This window comes from Elephas maximus, chromosome 11 (assembly GCF_024166365.1).
Source record: "Elephas maximus indicus isolate mEleMax1 chromosome 11, mEleMax1 primary haplotype, whole genome shotgun sequence".
Classification (NCBI taxonomy): domain Eukaryota; kingdom Metazoa; phylum Chordata; class Mammalia; order Proboscidea; family Elephantidae; genus Elephas; species Elephas maximus.
The window spans coordinates 70,654,620-70,667,416 of record NC_064829.1 but is presented as its reverse complement, the minus strand read 5'-3'; positions in this window follow the sequence as shown (position 1 = coordinate 70,667,416).

Below are 12,797 nucleotides of genomic sequence, written 5' to 3'. Positions count from 1 at the left end.
CATGGGACAGCCCCGGCCTGCACCTCGGGCCTTCTGGGCCGCTTCTCGGGGAAGGAAGGCAGCCGGGCAGCCTAGCTACGGCGCGGCGCCCACCTGGAGCTTGCGCGCTCAGCCTTTCTAGGCAGGGCCTTCCAAAGGTGATGCCACACCACTGTGAATAAAGGAGAATAGCATCTTTTACTGGAGATTCCATTGACTGTATTTAAGAGGATCAACAATATACTGTCCATTAAAACCAAAAAACCAAACTCACTGCTGTCGAGTTGATTCCGACTCATAGCGACCCTGTACTATCCACTGGGGTGTGTGTATCCACTACGCTTCATAAAATCCTTTAATTAACGCTGTTCCACCCTTCGAAGTTGTTTGGACAGCAGTGACCTCATCTTGCTTCTCCAGGACACCTGTCCCCATCCCTCTCCCCGCCCCATCAAGTTTCTCCGTGTTGGCACCGGGCACCACTGCCCCCCTTCCTGATATAGAATAAGCCATATGTCCAAGGCACAGTGTCATGTTTTTGTTACTCGGTAGTTGCTTAGCAGTGTGTCATCCCTCAGTGAACAGAGTTCTAGGTCAGTGCTGCATGCACACTTCTTTGTATAGGTAACTTATGTGAAAATACTTGTCCCATGTCAATAGGTGGTATTCTTTCGAATTCTTTGTGCGCCAGGGTTATTTATTTGCCTTACTTTCGACCCAGTGCATAGTCTATATTCGTGCATATTCCATGTGTATTTGATAAAAACTATGTATGCTATGGTTGGTGGGTGAAATGTTTTATAAATGTCAATTAGGTCAACTTGGTTGACATAACCATACTGATTTTCTATTTGTTATAAGAGAGGAGTGTGGAAATTTCCAACAATAATTGTGGATTCGTCAGCTTCTCCTTTCAGTTGTCAGTTTTTTTCGTGTTTTTGAAGCTCTTATTAGAGGCAGAAACGTTTAGGATTATTATGTCTTCTTGATGAACTGACCCTTTTATCCTTATGAAATGCCCTCCTTGATTGCTGGTCATATTCCAGGTTCAAAAGTCTACCTCAGGAGCTCTGGTGGTGCAGTGGTTAAGAGCTTGGCTGCTAACTAAAAGGTTAGCAGTTCAAATCCACTAGCCACTCCTTGTAAACCCTAATGGGCAGTTCTACTCTGTCTTATAGGGTCTCTATGATTTGGAATCCACTAGAAGGCAATGGGTTTTTTTTAGTCTACTTTGATGTTAACAATATAGCCATTCCATCTTTCTTATGAATAGTGTTTATGTTTTATTCTTTTAATTTAGCTATTTCTCCTTAGGTCCCTGGGTGACACAAATAATTTGTGCCCATCTATTAACCTAAACATTGATGGCTCCAACTCACCCAGTGGCACCTTGGAAGAAAAGCCTGGGTGATCTGCTTCCATGAAGATTACAGCCAAGAACACCCTATGGAGCAGTTCTACTCTGTAACTCATGGGGTCGCCAGGAGTCAGAATTGACTAGATGGCAGTGGGTTTGGTTTGGTTTTTATGTCTACTTAAAGTGACAGCATGTAATTGGGTCTGGCTTTTTTTGTTTTATCCAGTCTGACAATTCTGCCTTTTAATTGGAGAGCTTAGACCATTTACATTTAATGTGACTATAGATTTTTTTTTATAGATATGCTTGAGTTTGTTTACCATCTTGCTATTTGTTTTCTGTTTATTCAATCTTTTTACCTTTTTTCCTACCTTCTTTTGGATTATTTGCATTTTTTTTTTTTAAGGATACCTTTTACTGTTAGCTTCTTTTATATATCTCCTTGTTTTATTATTTTAGTGTCAGCTCTGGGTTTACAATATGCATCTTTAACTTATCACAGTTTACCTTCAGTTACAATTCTGCCACTTCATGTATAATAAAAGAAACTTACAGCAGACTTCCATTTTGCCCTTCTTTCTTTTGTGCTATTGAAGTCATACTACTTGCCTTACTTTTTCAGGCCCTACTGTGCAGCCTGATTGGTACAATGCCCAGTTTTTTTTTTTGTTTTTGTGCTTTTTGGAAAGTAATCTGGTAAATTGATCATAAAAATAAAAAATGCAAATATTATTTGAAAAAACAACTACATTATCTTGGAATTTAACATGTCAATAAAGAGAGAAGTACAATGCTGTTTACTGTAGCATTTTTGTAAAACTGCAAAAAGAAAAAACAATCTGAATATTAACAGACGAATGGTAGAAAAAATTATGATCCATCATATTATAGAGGGGAAGCAAAGGCAAACAATGCAGCTAATTAAGGAAATTTAGTAGATTTGAAATGATGTCCATGATATACTAAATAAAAGAAGCAAGTTGCAGACTAATATTATCCATGTTTGTAAACCACAATAATAAATGTAATTCCTGAAAACAATTATAATAGCAAACACTAATAGCACACTCCCATTTATGAACCCATTTAATCCTCACAAGAGCCCTGTGAGAAGTATTACCATTAGTTATATTTTACAAATGAGAAAACTGAGGAACAGTGAGGTTAATAACTTGCCTGGAGTCACTTGCCAAAAGTGACAGTGCTGGGATTCAAACTCTGGCTGTCTAGATCTGGAGTCTGAGCTCCTGCCTCACCAAGCATATTCTTAACATCAGGTGAGTTGCAGAAGGAGAAACTAATTTTTATGTTTGAAGTTTCTATATTATTTACATTAAGGAGAAGGTCCTCTTTGCATTTTAAATGACAATTGTGTCAATTTGGTATGTGCAGTTAAAACTCTAAATGCAGTTAAGTACAGGGATGGGCACAAGTACCTATTAAAAAATATGTAGTTATCTGGCCTACTGTTATCATAAATGTGGAGACAGGCTTTCTGGAAAAAGCAGTGGTTGTGAAAAGTTGACAAGATTATGATTTTGTTAAAGGAACTGACTTGTGGGAGAGGGTACTTTCACTGTGGCACTTCATGAGAAATACCAAGGCTTATTCCTGGCACATTTCCAACATGACCTCTCCTATTTTCAAAAAAGATTAGGGGACGTAAAACTTCTGCTTGGAAAGCCCCAGAGGTGAGTAAGCTGGGTTTGGAAGCACTCTGAACGGTAAAATGCCCACCTTAACACATCAGATGTGCTAAATTTGTTTTCTACTTTTTAAAGATTCTATTTATGTACTTACGGGACTATCACTCAAATACTTCAAATATTTTATAAATATAAATGTAGACTCCCACTTGTTAATAACAAAATCCATTAAAATTGACTTGAGGATGTCATCTTTCCTATATAAATAAAATTATTATGACAAATATGGAAAACATCTAAAATACTGTTCTTCTCTGTTAAGTGAGGAAAGCATACCTTATAACTAAGTAGTTGCTACTCATTTACAGCAACTAGTTTAAATGTTATTTATGATTTTAAAAAACCTACATTTATGAACACATGTACAGTTAACATTTGGTTATATGTAATAAATTTAAAAATACATTTTAAACAATAGATGCATTAATACATATTAAAGTAAATGTTTCCAATTAAAAAAAAAGCAATCTAGCAAATAATTTTCTTTGTACTGGAGAAAAACAAAGCACATTATGCATACACAGGAATCATAGGTTGATATGAAAACCCTTTTATTTGGATAGTGTGCGCCTCGCCCTGGAAATCCCCACTTCTCCCCACTTCTGCATGAATGCTTTAGTTTTCAGAATCAAAAAGGTAAAAAAAAATGTGGCCATCATTTTTGTTTCTGGTGGATGGCTTGTAAGTATTATAGTACATTTTAACAGGTTTTTACTAAGGAACCAGAAAATGTAGGCACGATCTTAATGAAATGCTTATAAATGTGAGCAAGAATAAGAATCAGTTTATGTGATTTTTTTTTCACATGGAGACATAAAAATAGTTGCTGTTACTGGGCACAGAGCTAAAAAGAATACATAAAAAGACTTGAAGTTATTAACTAAACATAAGACTTTAAGATCTCCCTTTCTTAGAATGAAAACTCACTAAGAAATGTTTTTATTACCCTGTTAGGTTTTGCTCCTCCTCTCATCTCTCCTATATAATGCTTTTAAACAAAAGTAAATCATCGATACATCAGCGTTGACTCAGATCTCACAACACCTGTTATGGATTGAATTGTGTCCCCTTCCCCCTCTCCCCCGAAAAAAAAATGTGTTGTAAAACCTAACTATGCCTGTGGTTATAATCCCATTTGGGAATGTGTTGTTTGTTACGGTAATGTTAGTATAGGGTGTATCTTGAGTCAATCTCTTTTGAGATATACAGAGATTAAACTAGCAAGCTAGAAGCAGAGATGGGACAAGAGCGATGCCAAGCCACATGAAAATCACCAAGGAGCAGAAGTTCAAAGACACAGGGACCTTCCTCTAGAGCCAAAAGACAGGAAAGCCTTCCCCTGGAGCCGGCACCTTGAATTCGGTCTTCTAGCCTCCTAAATTGTTAGAAAATAAATTTGTTTGTTAAAGCCATTCACTAGTATTTCTGTTATAGCAGCATGAGATAACTAAGACAGCACCCAACCATAATATGAAAACTTTTGAACTGTATAGATTGGCACCTATCTTGCTTGGTTTGGTAGACAAGAATTTTTTTAATTCTACAGATTCGGTATTCAAAATAAATGAATTTCTTAACTATATGAGTAAAACTAGTTGTTATCATATACTCTTTGGATATTTCACTATAGATAAAATGTAACTTTATCTGTAATGAAATAGGGGAAAAGGGATACAATTTGCATCTCTTCTACTTCCCTCCTTAACAGGACTTTAATAGTTTGATGGCACATTTGAATCAGGTTGCCACGTTGCCCCGTACACATGAACAGAAGGACATAAATTCCATATGCTGACCGCAAAGTTTTATTTTCAGACTGGTTAGGTTCAAGTTGGCCCCGATAGATAACTGATGCTCCTATCTAGATTGAGATAGAATTTCTTTTTAATAATATTTTCAAAGTATAACATACACAAAATATATAGCCTGATTAATTATCATGAATGAAAACATACATATAGCCAACACAAGATTATAAAGTAGAACATTACCAGTACCCCCAAAGCCCGTTTATGCTCCCTTCTAATCATTACCCCTCATCCTTCTAGATTAAATTCTAATACCATAGATTAATTTTGCTGCTTTTGAACCCTATATAAATGGAAGTATATACTGTAGTGTGTATTATTTTAGCGTATGGCTTTTGTTCAATATTTGTGAGTCATCCATGTCATTACTATAGTGTTCCACTGTATGAAAATATCATAATTTATTTATCATTTTACCGGTGAAACATATTAGGGTTATTTTCAGTTTGGGGCTGTTATGAGTAATGCTGCTATGAACGATCAAGGATGTCCTTTGTGAATATATGTCTGCGTTACCTGTGTACCTAGGAATGAAATTGCTAGGTCACAGGGCTGCTTATATTCAATTTTACTAGATACTGCCTGTTATGGATTGAATTGTGTCCTCCCTAAAAAATATGTGGAAACCCTGGTGGTGTAGTGGTTAAGTGCTATAGCTACTAGCCAAAGGGCTGTCAGTTCGAATCTGCCAGGCGCTCCTTGGAAACTCTATGAGGCAGTTCTACTCTGTCCTATAGGGTCGCTATGAGTCGGAATCGACTTGACGGCACTAGGTTTTGGTTAAAAACGTGTTGGAATGGTGATGCAATGGTTAAAGTGCTCAGCTGCTAATCAAAAGGTCAGCAGTTGGAGCTCACCAGCTGCTCCACGGGAGAAAGATGTGGCAGTCTGCTTCCCTAAAGATTTCAGCCTTGGAAACCTTATAGGGCAGTTATCTGCTTTATCAGGTGGGGTTGCTATGAGTCAGAACTGACAAGATGGCCATGGCTGTACCTGTGGATGAAATCCTGTTTGGGAACAGGGTTTTCTTTGTTTTGTTAATGAGGCCATATCAGGGTAGGATGTGTTCTAAACCTTCTGAGCTATAAAGAAGTAGATTACATTAAGCCAAAAAACACAAAATAATAAATGTTGGAGAGGCTGAGGAGACATTGGAACTCTTAAACACTGCTGGTGGGAATGTAAAATGGTACAACCACTTTGGAAATCTATCTGGTGTTTTCTTAAAAAGTTAGAAATAGAACTACCATACAACCCAGAAATCCCACTCCTTGGAATATACCCTAGAGAAATAAGAGCCTTCACACAAACAGCTATATGCACACCCATATTTATTGCAGCTCTGTTTACAATAGCAGAAAGCTGGAAGCAACCAAGGTGTCCATCAACGGATGAATGGTTAAATAAATTATGGTATATTCACACAATAGAATACTACGCATCGATAAAGAACAGTGACGAATCTGTGAAACATTTCATAACATGGAGGAACCTGGAAGGCATTATGCTGAGTGAAATTAGTCAGATGCAAAAGGACAAATATTGTATAAGACCACTATTATAAGATCTTGAGAAATAGTATAAACTGAGAAGAACACATACTTTTGTGGTTACGGGGCGGGGGGGAGGGAGAAAGGGTGGGAGAGGGTTATTTACTGATTAATTAGTACATAAGAACTACTTTAGGTGAAGGGAAGGACAATACTCAATACACGGAAGGTCAGCTCAACTGGACTGGACCAAAAGCAAAGAAGTTTCCAGGATAAACTGAATGCTTCAAAGGTCAGCAGAGCAAGGGCAGGGGTTTGGGGACTATGGCTTAAGGGGACTTCTAAGTCAATTGGCAAAATAATTCTATTATGAAAACATTCTGCATCCCACTCTGAAGTGTGGTGTCTGGGGTCTTAAATGCTAACAAGCGGCCATCTAAGATGCATCAATTGGTCTCAACCCACCTGGATCAAAGGAGAATGAAGAACACCAAGGTCACACAATAACTAAGAGCCCAAGAGACAGAAAGGGCCACATGAACCAGAGACCAGAAGAACTAGTTGGTGCCCGGCCACAACCGATGACTGCCCTGACAGGGAGCACAACAGAGAACCCCTGAGGGAGCAGGAGAATAGTGGGATGCAGACCCCAAATTCTCATAAAAAGACCAGACTTAATGGTCTGACTGAGACTAGAAGAATCCTGGTGGTCATGGTCCCCAAACTTTCTGTTGGCCCAGGAGAGGAACCATTCCCGAAGACAACTCATCAGACATGGAAGGGACTGGACAATGGGTTGGAGAGAGAGGCTGATGAAGATTGAGCTACTTGTATCAGGTGGACACTTGAGACTGTTGGCATCTCCCGTCTGGAGGGGAGATAGGAGGGTACAGAGGGTTAGAAACTGGCAAAATCGTCATGAAAGGAGAGACTGGAAGAGGGAGCGGGCTGACTCATTAGGGGGAGAGTAAGTGGGAGTACGGAGTAAGGTGTATATAAGTTTATATGTGACAGACTGACTTGATTTGTAAACTTTCACTTAAAGCACAATAAAAATTATTAAAAAAAAAAAAGATTAGACACAGGAGCAAGCACAAGGTGGGGAGGGGATAGACACCATGTGAAGATCACCAAGGAACCAAGGAATGCAGGGGATACAGAAGCTGAAAAAGACAAAGCTCTTCCCCCAGAGCCTTCCCCTATTGCTGGTGCCCTGAATTCAGACTTCTTGCTTTGCGAACTGTGACAAAGTAATTTTTTTTTTTTTGCCATCCACTTATATTTGTTACAGCAGCACTAGATGACTAAGACACAGACAGTTTTCCAAAGTGGTTGTACAAATTTCATTCCTACTAGCAGTATATGAAAAGCCCCAAATGTTCCACATCCTTGTCAATACTCGGTATTGTCAGCCCTTTAAATTTTGGCTGCTCTGGTGGGTGTATGATGGTATCTTAACTCTCTCTCTCTCTCTTTTTTTAGGTTTGTCAAATATTTTTAATAGATTTTAATTTTTAAGAGCAGTTTTAGGTTTACAGAAAAATTGTGCATGAAGTACAAAGCTCCCATATATACCCCTTCCCCAGCACAGGGCTTTTCCTATTAAAACCATGCATTCCTGTGGTACATTTGTTACAACTGATGAACTAATATTGCTACATTACTATTAACTAAAGTCCATAGTTTAGAGTTCACTGTGTTGTACAGCCCTAATAGTTTTGACAAATGCTTGTTGTCACGTGTCTACCATTACAGTATCATACAGAATAGCTCCACTGCCCTAAAAATGTCCTGTGCCCCGCCTTTAGTATGGTTTTATTTTGAAATTTTCTGACTAATGACTCTTTTTATATGTTTACTGACCATTTGGATGTCCTCTTCTGTGAAGTGTGGTTCAAGCCTTTTGCCCGTTTTCCTAATGAAGATTCTTGTCTTTCTTATTGATTTGTAGGAATTCTTTGTATATTGTGGATATGATTCTTTTGTCAGTTATATGTAGTACAAATATTCTGCTCTGTGAATTTCTATTCTTTTGAGGATCAGAAGTACTCTAGCTTATCAATTTTTTCTTTTATACTTAGTGCTTTCTGTGTTGTTTTAAAACTTTTTTCCTTAATGTGTGATAATGAAGATATTCTCCCAAGTCATCTCTTAGAAGCTTTGTTACCTTTGAAATTTAGATTTACAGAGTACATTGTTTCCCCATATGGATATTATTTGAGCCAGCACCATTTATTGAAAGGACAGTCCTTTGCTGACTGCTTTGCCATGTATTGCCATAAATAAAATATCCATATATGGGTGAGGCTCTTTCTGGGTTCTTTATTCTGTTCCTTTTAGTTATTTGTTTATCTCTGCTACAGTTCTACACTGTCTTAATTACTAGAGCTTCATAAGTAGTCTTGCTATCTGGTATTGTAAATCCTTCAACTTTGTTCCTGTAAAAATGGTGTGATGACAGCATCTGACCTTCTCTAACTTCACAAGGGGTAAGGAGAATCAAGATCAACAGCCCAAGGCTGACTGCTATGAGGCGAAGGTCAGACATACCTCCTCTCCAACCTTTTTGCCAATTCTGACACCAACCGTCCCTCCCACGGCACTCTCTACTTCTCTGCTGGGTTCAATAATTCGTTTCAATGGCCATACAGAAACTCACATGCCATACTCACAATTATGCATTTATTAGGGAAATGTTGGCAGGTACCTTCGAGTTGGTTCTGGCTCATGGCGACCCTATATACAACAGAACAAAACACTGTCTGGTCCTGCACCATCCTCACAATTGTTGTTATGCTTGAGCCCACTGTTGCAGCCACTGTGTCAATCCATCTCATTGAGTATCTTCCTCTTTTTCGCTGACCTTCTACTTTACCAAAATGATGTCCTTCTCCAGGGATTAGTACCTTCTAATAACATGTCCAAAGTATGTGAGACGAAGTCTCGCTATCCTTGCTTCTGAGGAGCATCTGGCTGTACTTCTAAGACAAATTTGTTCATTCTTCTCTGACATATTCAACATTCTTCACCAACACCATAATTCAAAGGGATATTAGGGAAGTAACAGGTTACAATTCAGGTTCAGGAATGCTCAGGATACAGTTCTTCCATCAAGACAGCCTCTCCTCAGCTGTGCCCGCAGGCACACCTGTCTCTGGCCCCTCGGCCTCTGCCCTGCTACAAAGTGTTACAAAGCTCTTTTAGCTCTGCAGATAAGTGCCCAGAGAACCTCATACTGCCAGTAAGCCTTAGCCTGAAGGCGCTCAGCTCTACCTCTAGCATGGGTTGGCAAACCTAGCTCTACCAAGTGCCTGGAGGCACCCTAATCCACCAGCAAGCCTCTCATTCAAAGGCACTCAGCTTTCTTGCTCTGTGGTCTGTGAAGACCACCATGCTGTCTGTTGTCGCTGCTGCTGCTGTTTCTCTGCCACCATTTCTTGTTGTTTTCCATGCTACGGTTCTCTCTCTTGGTCTCTGGGTTCCAGGAGCTTCTCAGTGCAGGGATCCTGGGTCCAAAGGATGCACTCCACTCCTGGCTCTTCTTTCTTGGTGGTGGTGAGATCTTCCCTTCCCACCTCCGGGATGGTTCATCTTAAGCCTAGCCAGATGGCCAAACTAACCAATCCCCTCATTAGGGTTCCATATACCTTATTTGCATGGCTCCACCCCCACAAGGGTGCCATGCACCTTATTTACATTAAGTTATCCAGTCCCCTTGGTGGGTCATAAGCACTTCATTTGCGTAGTCCCACCCAGTCATTTGGTGAGAGTTACAAAGATTATGGCCAGAAGGTCCATATTAAGTAATTCACTGCACCACAGTTCCTCTTTTTCAAGATTTTTTTGGCTCTTCTTAGTCCTTTGAATTCCCAGATAAATTTCGAAGCAGCTTGTCAGTGTCCACAAAAACACTTAAAAAAAGAAAAATTCTTTTCTTAAAAGGGGTTTTATTTGGGGTTGGATTGTATAAACAGATCAATCTGTAGAAAGTTGACATCATTACTGAGTCTTCCGATACATGAACATGGTATATCCCTTTATTTATTTAGGTCTCCTTTCAATTCACTCAGTGTTTTGTAGTTTTCTGTGCAGAAGTTTTCTTCATCTTTTATTAGACTCATTCTAGGTGTTTATGCTATTTCAAATGATACTTTTTTCCATATGGAGAATCTCATATTCTAATATCTTATTGCTGTTACTCAGAAATATAACTGGCTCTTGCACATTGACTTTGTATCTGGCAACCCTTCTAAATTAACTTACTCTCTGCATATTTTACATCTGCTCCCAGCTGGAGAAAAAAATATGTAATTGTGCTGTCATCACCATTCTCAATTTAGCTCTCAAAATTGCTTGGCAATCCTACAGTTCCCTCTAAAATTTACCTGGCCGCTTTTGAAAGCAAACATTTCTACCTTTTTTCTCCTCAAACCTCTAATATTTGTTCTCACTATCTATGCCAGCAAAGCTGATGCCTTTGGTTCATACTTCACTGAGAAAATAAAAGGATTTAAATGGAAACTCCCTAATCTTCCCACCACTAAATCTACCAAATTATCTGCAAGTGTATGTATTCTCTGCCTTCTCTCCTATTACATTTGTGCTCTGTGTCTCACCCCTCTTGCTTTCCCCAAGAGGGTAAGTTAGTTATTGCCTGTCGCTGCTGCTGTTTCATTACCTCCTCTCACTCTACTGGATTATTTTTATAAGCATATAAACATGATCTAATTTCTTCCATTACAAAACAAAACTAAGCAAAACCCTCCCTTGACCCCATGTTCTCTTCTCACTACTTCTCTTCATGGCAAAATTTCTTGAAGGAACTGCTATCATCTCTAGTCATGGTCTCTCTTTATCCACTCCAATCAGGCTTCTATTTCCACCAACCCACTGAAACTACTACTGAAGCTGTCAGTGACTTAAATCTTCCTGTGGGTTTCAGACCCAACCTTATCTTGACTGATCAGTAGCAACTGACATAGCTAATCAGCCCCTCCTTCTTGGAAGGCTGTTCTCTTGCTTCATGATGCCACACTCTCCTGGATTCCCCCTTACTACACTGTCCACTCCTTTGGACCCTTCATCAAGAAGCTTGGATTCTAGCTTTTCTCATTATAGGTCAATGGTTAACTGAAGAGTTTCAGCAACACCAGGAGCCAATTATTTTCAAGAAACATTAGCTCTTATTTTTCTCCCATTAATATGAAAAGTTTAGTTACAAAGAAGGAGCTGGGAACTTCATGCTAACTATCAAAGGAAGAGCTAGTTATTACAAGAATGAAACGTGTATTAAAAGACACTAATGAAGTTGCAAAGAGTAAATTTTTTTTTACAAAAAGCTTACTTATTTAATGAAAAATTTGAATATTCAGTTTAATCACAAGTTTTGGTAAATAAAAAGTAAAATGAACTTACTAGTCTTCACTAAGGAGCCCTGGTGGTGCAATGGTTAAGCACTCTGGTGCCAACTGAAAGGTTGGTAGCTCAAACCCACCAACGGCTCCTCAGGAGAAAAGATCAGGCAATCTGCTCCCGGAAACATTACAGCCTAGGAAACCCTACTGGGCAATTTTACTTTGCCATATGGGGTTCCTATGAGTCAAAATCGATTTGACCGGAAAAAAAAAAAAAAAAACCTGTTGCAGTCAAGTTAATTCTGACTCACAGTGACCCTATAGAACACAGTAAAACTGCCCCATAAGGCTTCCAAGGAGAGGCTAGTGAATTCAAACTGCCAACCTTTCGGTGAGCAGGCAAGTTCTTAACTAATGTGCCACCAGGGCTCCTGCCATAAAACAACACAGTCTTCACTAGGTTAGAAAATCTGGGAGGGGTTAAAGTAGGCAAAAATAACAATCAAAAGTAGTTTCTGCCTTCTACTGTAATTTTAGGTGAATCGTGCCTAGGCACATAACCTATTCACTTACCAGAAAAGTAGATCTAACAAAAAATATGGGGTGAGGGGGAGAGTTTATCCCTAGTTATCCATGCTTTAGTTATTCAGTAATTAAAAAATTTTAATTCCACTTTTTACTTGCATAAAACTTTCTAGGCTAACGTGCTTTCAGGCTTACTATATGTAATTTTCATAGGAAAATTTCATGAGGAATAGAGAAGACAGGATAATTCCCATGCTCTTTGAGAGTGAAACAAAAGGATGTTAGAAAAATGACTATATTTATAAAATCCATGTAAAAACAAATTAGGAAATGATTTACACTATGAAAGTGTTCACGACAAGGTTCATTATTTAATACACGACTAATACTTTTTTTTAATACATTATTTGGAAACCCCGGTGGCGCAGTGGTTAAGTGCTACAGCTGCTAACCAAAAGGTCGGCAGTTTGAATCCACCAGGTGCTCCTTGGAAACTACCGGGCAGTTCTACTCTGTCCTACAGGGTTGCTATGAGTCAGGATCAACTCGAGGGCAATGGGTTTGGTTTTTTTGGTTAA